The 14,269-nt window shown below is 44.7% G+C and overlaps 1 long non-coding RNA gene across 2 annotated transcripts in view; it reads left to right on the top strand.

Annotated features, from left to right (window-relative positions):
• LOC146181413 (uncharacterized) overlaps window positions 1-14,269 on the top strand; it is a 36,428-nt gene that overhangs the window by 10,154 nt on the left and 12,005 nt on the right. Inside the window, exons 1-2 of one of the 2 annotated variants that reach the window (XR_014700207.1) lie at window positions 11,106-11,227; window positions 12,397-12,449. This is a non-coding gene — a long non-coding RNA (uncharacterized LOC146181413). Of the gene's footprint in view, window positions 1-11,105; window positions 11,228-12,396; window positions 12,450-14,269 lie in introns of those variants that run through there. The other variant, XR_014700206.1, reaches the window with a different exon arrangement.

The following is a 14,269-nucleotide window of genomic DNA, read 5'->3' as shown; positions in this document are numbered from 1 at the left end:
GGGCATCACGCGGCGGCCCCCTTGTCCGGGTAGGACCCTCACCTCGAACTAAAAAACTACCCCACTTGACCCTGGGGGGGGGGGGGGGGGGGACTTTGCCGGAGGTGTTGAATGGATGATGATGGGCTGATGAGTTATGTGTGACTCTGGGGCACGGCACCTCCGTTTGTCAATCCCCCTCCCCATCTGACAACGGCAAAGAGTTCCTCCGTCAATGGTCAACTTATTTTCTTGTATCTAAAAACAGTGTCTTTAATTGTTTGAGGGTCTTTGATGTAACATAGCGGCCAGCTGGGACCTACACTAGCAGCTGTGTAACCTATATGGTTAGGTCTCTATTGTTGTCCGTTGTAACTTTTGGGTATATGCAAAGTGATCATATGCTCTTTCGATTGTCATTTGTTAACAACATTCATGCTTACAGTCATTTTTTGGAGGGTGTTGTTCTCTTGTTATCATCCAGCATCCTGTCATGTATTCACATGATTGTATTGATCCCGTGCCATGGTGTTGACGGGTCTGTTTTGTACTGCTGTACTTGACATGTCACCTTCGGGTGTAATAAAACATTTTCTTTCGCCTTTTAATGTATAAATTGTGCTCAAGTAGAGACCAATAATCATCCTATAAAAGAATGTGTAGTCGCGTGTACTATGTGGAAGCTTGTTGGGAAGGCTTTGTTTTGAAAGCACATGCCTTTTAATGTATAAATTGTGCTCAAGTAGAGACCAATAATCATCCTATAAAAGAATGTAAGCAATCTAACGTTTTGAAAGCACATGCCTTTTAATGTATAAATTGTGCTCAAGTAGAGACCAATAATCATCCTATAAAAGAATGTGTAGTCGCGTGTACTATGTGGAAGCTTGTTGGGAAGGCTTTGTTCTGAAAGCACATGCCTTTTAATGTATAAATTGTGCTCAAGTAGAGACCAATAATCATCCTATAAAAGAATGTAAGCAATGTAACGTTTTCAAAGCACATGCCTTTTAATGTATAAATTGTGCTCAAGTAGAGACAAATAATCATCCTATAAAAGAATGTGTAGTCGCGTGTACTATGTGGAAGCTTGTTGGGAAGGCTTTGTTTTGAAAGCACATGCCTTTTAATGTATAAATTGTGCTCAAGTAGAGACCAATAATCATCGTATAAAAGAATGTGTGGTCGCGCGTACTATGTGGAAGCTTGCTGGGAAGGCTTTGTTTTGAAAGCACATGCCTTTTAATGTATAAATTGTGCTCAAGTAGAGACCAATAATCATCGTATAAAAGAATGTGTAGTCGCGTGTACTATGTGGAAGCTTGTTGGGAAGGTTTTCGGTGTGTTTCCTGCACATGCCCCGAGACAGCGGAATAAATTTGGATACTTGGTGTACTCTACAGTGATGTATGTACTGTGGCACTTCCGTATGTGTCCGAGAGGTCGAGAAGACGAAACAGAGATATGTTTTCTAGGTTGTGCAAATTGCGTACATTCATACACGCTCGTTTGGAGGAACGGCTGTTTGTTTTGGGGGAACAAGAGTTCCTCCGCCAATGGTCAACACGATATTTTCATGTATCTAAAAACAGAGTGCTTTTAACTGTTTGAGGGTCTTTTTGATGTAGCATAACGGCTAGCTCGGACCTACACAGCAGTTGTGTAACCTATATGGTTAGGTCTCTTTTGTGGTCTGTCGTAACTTTTGGATATGTGCGAAGTGATCATTTGCTCTTTTGGTTGTCATTTGTTAGCAATATTCATGCTTACAGCCAATTTTAATTTGGAGGGTATTGTCCTCTTGTTGTCATCCAGCATCGTGTCATGTTTTCACATGATTGTATTGACCCCGTGCCATGGTGTTGACGGGTCTGTTTTGTACTGCTGTACTTGACATGTCACCTTCGGGTGTAATAAAACATTTTGTTTTTCGCCTTTTTACCGCGAGGTTGTCAAGATAAAGCCGACTCTCGATGCAGAAATGTCAGATATTAATGTAGGCGGCCTACCAGCCATACGCATCAGCGAATTAGTAGCCGTTCGCAGGCTTTCAACTGATGAGCAACGAGAGACCAATGTACGCAAATGGCGAGCGTGGGCAGCTTGCCGGCTGCGAAATGTAGTGCGAGATTTTGACTGGCTTAGGCGCTGGGGCGTCCTCCCCACGAGACAGCGCCTTGCCAGATGGGGTGTTGTACCCAATGACCAGTGTGCCAACTACGGTGCTCCCGAGAGGCTCGCGCATGTTTTTTTTTTTTTTTTCGAATGTGTAGTTGCGATAACAATGTCGCGGCTCGCATATAGGATGTACAACGTCCGCATGGGTCCCGGCGTCAGGCGCCGGCGCGTTCGCGGTAGCTATGGAAGCCGCTTTGGAGCAGGATAACTTTGAGCTTGTCGAATTCGTGACTTTTCTGTTGAAGGTGTTTGGACAGGGGAAGGTGGCGGAGAGATTTAGTGTGCGTGCGATGGTTGTTGAATCGAATTTGGAACGGGTTCTCGGTCTGCCCTATATGTATTGCATTTGACACTCGCCGCACTCGAGCATGTATACCAAGTTCCCTGGACTCACAATTCAAGTTTCCGCGAATGGAGTGTTTAAAATCAGTGCGTGCTCTTTGTCGCGGTCGTTGATTGCAGGCTTTCAGCTGATGAGCAACGAGAGACCACTGTATACGCAAATGGCGAGCGTGGGCAGCTTGTTGTCTGCCAAATGAAGTGCGAGATTTTGACTGGCTTAGGCGCTGAGGCATCCTCCCCACGGGACAGCGCCTTGCCAGATGGAGTGTTGTACCCAATGACCAGTGTGCCAGCTGCAGTGCTCCCGAGAGCCTCGCGCATGTTTTTTTTTTTTCGAATGTCAAGTTGCGAGAACAATGTGCCGGCTCGCATATAGGATGTTTAACGTCCGCATGAACCCCGGTATCAGGCGCCGGCGCAACCCTTTTGAACACCTTGTGTTCAGTGTGGTTCTGTTTGTGTTGTGGCGTCGCAGGTGCCTCGCTGAGGCGCGCCGCACTCCCGCCCGCCCAATGTACCCAGCCTTGCAGAGGCTGCGCCTGGTCGTCTGGAAGTATCTGTCTGGTCAGTTAGAAACTGACGGCGGGACGCGGTTTCTGCGGCGCTGGCACACGCGCTTCTATGTTGTACGGGGTAGTAGACTTGAGATGCCTGTCGTCCTTTATTAGAACCCTCCCCGTTTACACTGTTTTCCCCTCACTGAGGAATCGTGTTTTCTTTTATAGTTTATTATGTATATGTAGCCTATAGAGATTTGTATAGTGCTTTGGTTTGTGAGTAATTTTTGTGAGGAATTTCTGTAATTTTTGTTTTTGTATGTATGTATGTATGTACCCAATAAATTCTCTCTATGTGGCGAGAAAAGAGACCCAACGCGAAGCATTTGATGTCAACAGTGTACAAAGAAACAAATTAGCGCTAATAGAGACACAATGTCATGCCCAGAATAAATATAGTGAACAGTGTACAAAGAAACAAACTAGCGCAAATAGAGATGCACTGTCATGTCCAGAATAAATTAAGTGAATAGTGTACAAGAAAAAAATGCCGCAAATAGTTAATTGAAAAAGAAAACATTGTTCAATGAAATGTGCCCTCGATGCGGCATAAATTACGGAACAAAGGGGCCATTTTCTTCTTCTCCATACGTGGATTTCATGGCCACACTAAACACCATTGCGCAATTTTCAAGAGAGAAGGGTGGAGGGGGGGAGGGGGGGGGAGAAGATGTACCGCTAATCGCTGCTGAGCGGGGTTCCCTTATATAAAGACTAGCATATATGAATGCGATGTCTACGACGGACCTCCTGATTGGCCCAGGAGGCTTTCCTCACAATGTGGCAGCTGCATACTCCTGGATTAATTTTATCTACAGAAAAGGCACACTGTTATGCAGTGTATAATGCCTTCAAACCATACCATGTGAAGGCAACGTATAGAGTAACCGGGCTGATTGCATTGTCCGGAAGTCAAGGGTTTGACCATTTAGGTTAGAAACCAGGTACGGTTGCCCGCTGAAATCATTGTCGGACAGAACGTCTCACCTATTTTTAAATTATTCAGTCACGTGGAACTTGTGGCCAGCTTGGCAAATTTCTATCATGCCCTCCCGGACTTCCTGCTGCCCAGATTTAATTTCTTTTTATTTTGTTATCCATGTCATTACCTTTAGAGGATTACGTTTGTTTTATTTTGCACGCATGTCTTATTAACGTCACTTTCATGATTTCGGGTAGAGTTTGGATACCCGTGTTTATTTCTTGAAACAGCGTGCTTTATACACTGCGTTTTCTTTTCTTTTTTAAGGTAAAAGCAAATTTCGTAACGCTACAGAGCTTTAGAGCATTAATCCATATTTAAAACTGATATGGCATCGCGTTGCCCACACATGTAACACCACGTTCGCGCCGTCTTCCAAATTCAAATATATAAAAACAAAATTACTAATTTTTTTTTAAATCTATAGATTTAACTGTTCACGAAGCCTAGGTATTTTTGGTCCACTGCTTTACGCAAGGAAAATAATAGCGATCGCTAGCTGCGAGGCTTGCATAGTTACTAGTGACGCCGCAATGAAGGCACGACACGGCACAGTACAGCGGAGAGTTCGACATAATCGCTATTACGACTGAAACTTATTAAATGGAAAAATATTTTTTCACCGATTTTTGTGAGTGTATGATCCGGCACAAGCGTGACGCAAGTTTTTTTTAGCGCAAGCTGGAAGTGGGTTTCTTAACGCAGTGTATACGTCGCACTTTCCTATAAACGATAATATTGTCAGGAAAACGTGACAATATTAGAGAGTTTTAGCTTACCGTGATCCGCGATCCTCTACCGTGATCCGCCACCGCGCGTTCCACTTCGCCTGCCCAGACACCCCTTGACGCCGATAGATGGCGCCAGGTACTGGATGTCGGCACACATACCTGCTGCGTCGGGACCGATCGGACGTGCGGTAGAGTCCCGGTGGCGGGTCACGGATCATGGTAAGCTAAATCTCTCTAACACCACACAGCATTATCATGACAAAGCCGCGTTTCAGCGGCGCTGAGTATGATGAGTAAGATCGCTCGGCGCTTTATAATCACGGCGATAAGGCTGAGCGCTGGCGAGTGTAGAAAATAACAACAACAAATAACGCTTTCAGTGGTTTGCAGCCATACCAAAGTTTTCACTGATATTATGGGTACACGTCCTTAATTGAAAAAAATAGCCGGTCTGAATTCCCTCCCATAAGCGTGTTTTGCTTCCTTAAGTATACAGTCGTGAAGCTCAGGGAAATTGCACGGAGAAGCAATATTTCTTGGAAGCCAATATAGTCTCCGTAGGAAGGTACCTTCAGGATTTGGTTAGCACATACCAGCCCTGTTCGGTACCTGGAACATCGGTGTTCGCTTCGTTGACACTGACGAGAGACGTCTTCGAATACGCCTGTGCCAAACGGATCACTGAAGCTTCTGTTTCCTTGGACCAGGCAAAGGCCTTCGACTGCGTAGAACATGGTTACTTGTTCGCCGTGCTCCGCTCTTTGGTTTTCCTGACGAATTCGTTCAGCTCCTACGCGGCCTTTACACAGATCTTAGCAGTGAACCAGTACTGAATGGCCGAATTGCCGACAAGTTTCCGATTACGCGTGCGTCAGGGGTGCCCGCTCTCTCCGGTATACTCTTCATACTTTTGCTCGACACGCTGCTGCGTAGGGTCGCCGCGGACAGGCGTATTCGAGGAAAGAAGGAAGGAAAAACTTTATTTAGAGTATATTACTTGGCGGTTTTGGGGACGTCTTCAGAGATGTCTGCTTGTTGAATCCACAAGAGTCTTCTCCGTCGACCTCGTCCACTTCTGCACAATGGTCGGTTGCCCTCAGTCCAGGGCTCCGCTGGCTACTGCCGCCCGTTGGGCTCGCTGTACCAGACCTTGCTGGTCTTCGCAGCGGTCGCTGGACAGCAGAGACTCCCATTGCTCCGCACTCGGGTTGCGAATTTTGGGGACCACATCTATGTTTTAACAGGCCCATGTGATGTGATATAGTGTTGGGTTTTCATCGCACCACGGTCATCTGTCCGCGTATATGGTAGGGTGCATTTTGTTTAGTATGTGTAGGTTTGGGTATGAACCCGTCTGTAATTGCCTCCATATGACAGCTTCCTCTCTGGTGAGAGAACTGTGCGGTGCTCAGACTGCAAAATTTCATGGAAGATAATCACCATGTACCCCATACCATGTTCGGCTTCAGAGCAAAACTCTCGACGCAGGACGTGCTACTTCAAATACAAGATGTGCTCCGCAACATACCCCGAACGGGTGAAAATGTCACAATGGCCCTCGACATCAAGGGAGCATTTGATAACGTCAGTCACGAAGCGATCCTTAGAGGCCTACACGACCTGGACTGCGGACGCAGAATCCACGGGTACGTCAAAGCCTTCCTGTAGGATAGAACTGCAACCGTCGGCATGGGAGACCTTCGATCGAACAAAATTCACGCGCCAAACAAAGGAACACCCCAAGGATCAGTCATCTCACCTTTCCTCTTCAATATAGCTATGATAGGTCTAGCACGAAAACTAGAGAAGATCGAAGGCATCAGGCACGCCATGTATGCAGACGACATAACAGTCTGGACGAACAACGGTTCCTTCGGGGAGAAGAATAAAAATACATGAAGCGGCCTCCTGTGTACAGAAATATCTCGGAGAAAGAGGACTCGCATGCTCGACCGAGAAATCGGAACTGCTTCGAGTGTGGAGAGGCAAACAAAACCAGACCGTCCCAACCAGTGAGGACCTGAAACTCAACATCTACCTGGAAGGAATGCCCATCCCGGAAAAGACAACAATAAGAATATTAGGTATGTGGGTTCAATCGAACCAACGCAGTAGTCACACTTTTACTATGCTCAAAACAACAACGCTACAAGTGACACGCATGATCACCCGCATCACCAACAGGCGGCATGGCATGCGCGAAGAGGACACACTAAAACTAGTTAGATACCTGGTAGTGAGGCGAATTATGTACAGCCTGCCCTACCATTGCCTCAACAAGAGTGAAATACAACAAGCGGATGCCCTGCTACGCAAAGCGTATAAGACGGCGCTCCGATTATCGCGCAACACGTCTACAGGAAAGCTCATGGCGCTTGGATTGCAAACCACATTCGAAGAACTACGCGAGGCGCAGTTTGAGTCGCAAAAACTCAGGCTGCTGCAGACAACGACTGGAAGAGCGCTCTTACAGAGACTCGGATACTGTGAGCAGATGCGAGAAATAGCGAGGACGGAAACGATCCCCGACGAGCTTCGCAGGTCCCTCAAGGTAGCTCCAATCCCGAGAAACATGGACCCTAACCTCCACCAAGGTAGAAGAGAAGCAAGGGCCGATTTTATTTAAAAAAAACATACGCTCCTCAAGACACGACCGTGTATGCAGACGCCTCCTCGAGAGAAGGACACAACAAAATTGCAGTGGCCACGGTGGTCGATTCATCCCTACGTGAAGGCGTATTCGAGGTTTTCCATCAGTAGGACAGGAGACTTTCGTTGTATCTGCATACGCGAACGACATTTCACTCTTCGTGCGTGACAATGACAGCTTCATTGTTTTTTTGAACATCTTTTCAGAATACGCAGCTGTATCAGGAGCGCAGCTCAACGCGAAGAAAAGTAACGCTCTCCGCTTCGGTCAGTTCAGGGGCCCTTTAGCCGCCGCCGTACCGTTTGTGGACGCAGTGCGTGTACTTGGCGCGCTGTTTCAGCCAAGCGCGGGTCTCCTCCCGGACATGGGACGTAGTTCTCTCGCGAGCAACGCACGCCCTTTCTGACGCAGCGCGTTTCAACCTCACGCTCAATGCTAAAGTTAGTGTCGTCAAGACACGCGAGTGCGCTTTCACCCTTTATGTGGAGCGTATAACGACAATCCCGCGCCGTGTGCCCCGCCGGGGGAGAGGGGGGGGGGGGGGGGGGGTGCAGTGGTAAGACGCCCGATTACTGTGCCGGAGAACCCGGGTTCGAAACCGACCGCGGCGGCTGCGTTTCGATGGAGGCGAAACGAAGAGGCGTCCGTGTGTTGTACGATGTCAGCGCACGTTAAAGATCCCCAGGTGGTCGATATTACTCCGTAGCTCTCCACTACGGCTCCTCTTTCTCTCTTTCCACTTTCACTCCCACCTTCCCCCCTTCCCTTACGGCGCGGTTCAGGTGTCCACAGAAACAAGTGTGACAGACACTGCGCCTTTTCCTTCCCGTGAACCATTTAATAATAATAAAATGAAATTAGTAAATTTTTTTAAAGGTATAAAAATTTAACTGTTCACAAAGCCTATGTAGTTTGGTGCACTTCTTCACACAAGAAAAATAATAGTTATCTCTAACTGCGAGGCTTTCATAGTTACTAGTGACGTGGAAAAAAAGTGCAGGACACGGCACAATACAGCGGAGAGTCTGATTTAATTGTCATTATGACTGAAACTGTTTTTGAACGGAATTTTTTTTTCAGCAATTTTTGTGGGTGTATCATCCGCGGAGGTTTCGTTTAGCGCAAATAAAAAAAGAAGTTCCTATCACTGCAGAGTTCAGAGGCGCAACAATCATTCTGTTTGCTTTTGAAAAAGGCTTACATGAAAAAGGCTTACGCATTGCTCGTAGCGTAGAACATCCCGTTTGCGTTCCTCCAGACACCTCCAAACGAAATTAATTTTTGTATTTTTGTATCACATAGCAGAAATAAATGTTATTTACAGTAAAACATTCGCTGCAGATTACAGTACGTTATGAAACATGTTTGGCGCTGCTATTCTACGGAATGTTCACAAATATTTTCTGAAATATTTTCTGAAACACCTCTGCAAACATTCCTATTGCAGAGATGTTGCTTCTTATAATTATTATTATTAATATTATTTACAAATACTGCAGGCTCTTCTCTGGACTATGCAGATGTGGATATAGAGAAAAGAATATGTAAGCTTCTATGTATGCTGGAGACAAAAAAACTAGGTTACCTGCGAACTGTAAAATATATAAATTTTGTAAATATTTGGTTAAAGTATGTACTCATAACGCATTTTGTGAATATTGATCAACCAGTGGAATCCTCCTGATGCACTATATGGTCCGTTCCCACCTGCAAACAAATACAAAGCAGCACCCAAGTGTTCAGTCACCGAATCTTGCTAGTAAAAAAAAATGGAAACAGTCGGCGCAAGCATGTTCCCGGAATTTTCTTAAACCTATCGTTGTGTCTCAGCTTTGGCTTCTTTTATGGTGCAATTGCTTTATGAACGCTGTGGAAAATGAGCTGCCCGTGTTCTTTCAATAAAGTTTTGTTGTTAATATCACCTTGTGCAGTCGCCTTTCTCTGCACGGTCTCTTGTTGCGGTTTTTATTCCCCGTGACTTCCCACCAGCTGGCCTTTAACTCTAAGCGAAACCAGCGTCTCAACAATTCCTTCTTTGCAGCAACGCAAAGCCAATTGTGCATTTTCTTATTTTTGTATTGTGACTCACTTTTGTATTTCTTCGTACTGGGAGAACATTTCATTTGAATAATGCTCGCTGGATGTATACGTAGCGAAGTCGAGCCTGGCCTCTTGCATGGCGAGCAGCATCTTTGCATCGAGCGTTGTCTCTGGCAACGTGCCACTTCCAAGCATATAGGCGGAGAGAAAGTATCGTGTACAATGGTGCCTCGTGTCCCGTGTTTGCTTTGTTCACATGTTTCATACGCCATTTGGTCTGTGAATGATGACCGTCGACGAAAAATGGTAGGGGTAACATTAAGAGATAGGAAGCGTGCAGAGTGGTTCAGAGAAATAACTCAAGTTACCGGCATTCTAGTGGAAATTAAGAAGAAGAAATGGACATGGGCAGGACATGTAGTGCGATGGGAGGATAACTGATGGTCGCTTGGGGTAACAAACTGGATTCCAAGGGAAGGAAAGCGGAAAGCATAGCAGGGGGCGGCAGAAAGTTAGGTGGGCGGATGAGGTTAAGAAGTTCGCAGGGGTCAAGTGGATGCAGCTAGCACAGAACCGGGTTAAGTGGAGAAATATGGGAGAGGCCTTCACCCTGCAGTGGGTATATTCAGGATGATGATGATGATGATGATGATGACCGTCGGTACTCCTACATGTGCTTTATTTGAATGAAACTTAAACTGTGCCACCTCCGCCGTAAACCCCGTTTTCCTATACTTGATTAACCATTCAAAGTATCGTGTTGCAGTCAACGAAACTCCCAATATTCTGTGACCTTTCTATCAGGTCCGCAAACTGATGAGCTTTGTTTGATGGTCGGTCCCTCTTTCCTTCTTCCCCTCCTTTCTTTTCTTCTCTATATATTTCCTAGCCGGGAATAAAGCGTCGTCTTTTTGCTCTGCGAATCTGCCTGGTCTTCATCGCGTAGCTGCCGGCCTTTGGCCGGTAAAACGCAACGTAAATAAAATTAAAAATCAAAATGCAAAATAAAATAAAAAGTGGTGACGCATCAAGCGCCGTCGCAGCAACAGCGACAACGCTTACGATTTCTCACATCTTCAGTGTAGGTTTTGCAGTGCTCTCAATTTTTTATCTTTATAGGAGCAACAGTGTTCTGTACAAATATCCACGAATGGCAGCAAGTTTAAGAAATTGCTCCAACGTTTTCGTTATTCCGGCGACATTTGACTATGGGACGCAGTTTATCGGGCTCTGAGGAAAATTAGTCATTTTGATTTTATCTTTGTATCTTTCTTTCCCCACTTCACGACATGTCTGCAAAATTATGAGCAATGTCAAGCTGCAAGCTTGTCAGAAATAATGTGAACGAGATCTCATGTTTATTCGATTCTCTTATAAACGTCCCATGGATATTCTTACATCTCGGAACTCGCCTGAGATCTGCTCTAAGGTCGCTGCAGATAAGTAGGCCCATCATATTACCACAATGAGCTAGACGTGTATAAAATTAGGACTTGGCAATAGGAACTGACTATTTTGGTTTAATTTATCAGAATTTAAATACGAATATGTTAGAAGCCTAATAAAGATGGGTGGAATGACGTGTATTTTGCAAGCTGTATGTGCATTTCTAATTGCTGGCTGGCGCAATTTCTTTGGTAATATAACTTCCGGAGTCTTATAAGGAATAAATAAATCCGGTATCGATGGTACCGCAGTACTGTCTTGACGCGATGAAATCTCTACCCCTCAATTTGATGCTGGTGGCAATTGTTTTCGTCGTTTTCGTGTAAGTGCGAAGTTGCAGAAGCGCTTATCTTTACTGCGGGCACTCATGTATTGTGTTTTGACAGTATCCTGTGTATTGTCTTCTCGGAACCATTCGTTACAAGGCTTCCCAAAACGTCTCTTGGAATAACATATAAACGTGGTAGACTCTCAAGTTACGTATATAAAAATTACAGAATTGCTCTTAGACTTCTTAAGGGCTGAAAATCCGAAAGCCTGTCTCTATTTCTCTGTCCCAGGGGTGCACTTAAATCTACTTAGGTACAGCACTGTGAAAGCCTTTTAAGTCGAAAGCCCTGCTTACTTTGGTAAAAGTTGTTTGTGCCGCGTTAACTGGATATTTTATTTTCAATTACAACAAAGGCATAAACCTCCATAAAAATCTGATTGTAATGCTGAAAAGCACATTAAATTTTGAAGAAATGTCTGATTCTACTTGCGGTACCACTGTGTTCGGTTCAGATGGCAGAGCAGATGTGCTTCTTTCCTTCGGCGAATTTCGGCAGTGAAACAAAAGTGCAGATTAAATAGAAAATGCATGTTCTGTCAAAATGAAGAAAATGAATCAATTCAATAGTAAAGGCATGCTATTGAAATCAAAGCGTCTTGTGCCCCAAACGACCGGAGGTACTGTACCGGAAGGGTTCTCGTCAGAAGAAAGGGAACATAATGCATTCTAGTTGGCGATAACAGTGAAGCGTACGCCGAAAGATCGAATTCTATAACGGTTTAAACAAGCTCCAGGCACATTCGCTCTTTGAGCCGTAGATACCGGGGAGGGGGGGGCTATATCTGTAACATTCGCGCGCTGTCTGATTTGCCTTGGATTACTGACGAAAACCTTCCTCCCCGTAAGGAAAATGGTAAAAAACACTATTCCCGCCACTGCACAAAATTTGAAACCTTACCTGAATTCCTAGGAGTTGAGTTATTCACCTTAGGCATGCCACATATGAATTCTATTATGCAATGACCAATATCGTGCTTTAATTTAGCGTGTGCTGTATTCTCTGGGCTGAAAATTGAACTGTTTCAATCCCGAATTGAGTTTCTCAAGTCAGATTTCTGGCACTTAGCAGCTAGGTATTAAAAAAATATATATTTTGATAAATTTAAGAACAGGCAATTTTTGTTTTAGTGATTTCATTTCTCGGTTTTCGCTCCCTGCAGGGTGACATCAAGAAACTTTTCTCTCGCAGGAGGACACGGGTCATCCAACGGAAGTAAGTATGAGAATTCTTCCCTAGTTTTCCAATTGCCTGAACGTTACTTACTCCTACTACAGCTTTCGTTTTCCCTTAACAGCGCTCAGGTGCAATGGACAGAAACAGAATCATTATCTGTACGTAGTCATAAATGATTAAGACATTTTGAGCGTCATCTAAAAATAAAACATTATTCAATGCAATGTGCTCTCGGTGAAACATAAATTACTAAACAAATGTGCCATTTGTTTCTTAACATACGTGGATATCACGACCACGCTAAACGCCATTGCGCAATTTTCACCAGAAAGGGTGGGGGGAGTAGTTGGGCCACTAATCGCTGCTGAGCGAGGTTCCCTTATATAAAGACTAGCATATATGAATGCGATGTCTACGACTGACCTCCTGATTGGCTCTGGATATTTCCCTCACAATGTGCCAGCTGCATACTCCTGGGCTAATTTTATCTACAAAAAGGCAGAACGTTATGCAGTGTATAGTGCCTTTAAAGGATACCATGTGAAGGCAACGCATAGGGTAGCTGGGCTGATTTCCTTATCCGGTAGTCAAGAGTTTGACCATTTTAGTTAGAAACCAGGCACGGTTGCCCGCTGAAATCATTATTATAATCCTAGTAAGCGAACGTCTCACCCATTTTTTTAAATATTCAGTCACGTGGAACATGTGGCCAACTTCGCAAATTTCTTTCATGCCCTCCCGGACTTCCTGCTGCCCAGATTTAAAATTTTCTTATTTTGTTATCCATGTCATTACCTTCAGAGCATAACGTTTGTTTTATTTTGCAGGCATGTCTTATTTACGTCCATTTCATGTATTTTTTGAAACAGCAAGTATTATACACTGTCCTTTTTTCCTTTTTAGGATAAAAACAAATTTTGTAACGCTACAGAGCTTTAGAGCTTTAATCTATATTTAAAACTGATATGGCATCGCATTGCTCCCACATGGAACACCACGTTCGCACCATCCTCCAAATTCGAATATATGTAAACGAAATTAGTATTTTTTTTAAGTGTATAGATTTAACTGTTCGCGAAGCCTATGTATTTTTGGTCCACTGCTTCACGCAAGCAAAAAATAGTGATCGCTAGCTGCGAGGCTTGCATAGTTACTAGTAACGTCGCAATAAAGGCACGACACGGCACAGTACAGCGGAGAGTTCGACTTAATCGCTATTATGACTGAAACTGTTATTAAATTGAAAATTATTTTTTCACCGAAATGTGTGAGTGTATGATCCGGCACAAGCGTGACGCAAGTTTTTTCTAGCGCAAGCTTGAAATGGGTTTTTTAACGCAGTATATACGTCGCACTTTCCTATGAACGATAATATTGTCAGGAAAACATGATGATATTAGAGTTTTAGCTTGCCGTGATCCGCGATTCGCTACCGTGATCCACCACCGCGCGTTCCACTGCGCATGCCCAGACCCCCTTGACGCCGATAGATGGCGCCACGTACCGAATGTCTGCACACAGACCTACCACGTCGGGACCGATCGGCTTGAGCGCCCCGCCCCGCCCACGTGCGGTAGAGTCACGGTGGCGGATCGCGGATCATGATAAGCTAAATCTCTCTAACACCACACAGCTTTATCAAGAAAATGACAAAGCCGCGTTTCAGCGGCACTTAGTATAAGTAAGATCGCTCGGCGCTTTATAATCACGGCGATAAGGCTGCATGCTGGCGAGTGTAGAAAATAACAGCAACAAATAACGCTTTCAGTGGTTAGCGGCCATACCAAAGCTTTCACTGCTATCATGGGTGCATGTCCTTAATTGAAAAAAATAGCTAGTCTGGATTCACTCCTTAAGTA

Source organism: Amblyomma maculatum, chromosome 8, assembly GCF_055883805.1.
Source record: "Amblyomma maculatum isolate TAMU_Amacu chromosome 8, ASM5588380v1, whole genome shotgun sequence".
Lineage (NCBI taxonomy): Eukaryota > Metazoa > Arthropoda > Arachnida > Ixodida > Ixodidae > Amblyomma > Amblyomma maculatum.
Note: the sequence above shows the minus strand (reverse complement) of the source record. Positions and strands in the feature narration are given on the sequence as shown.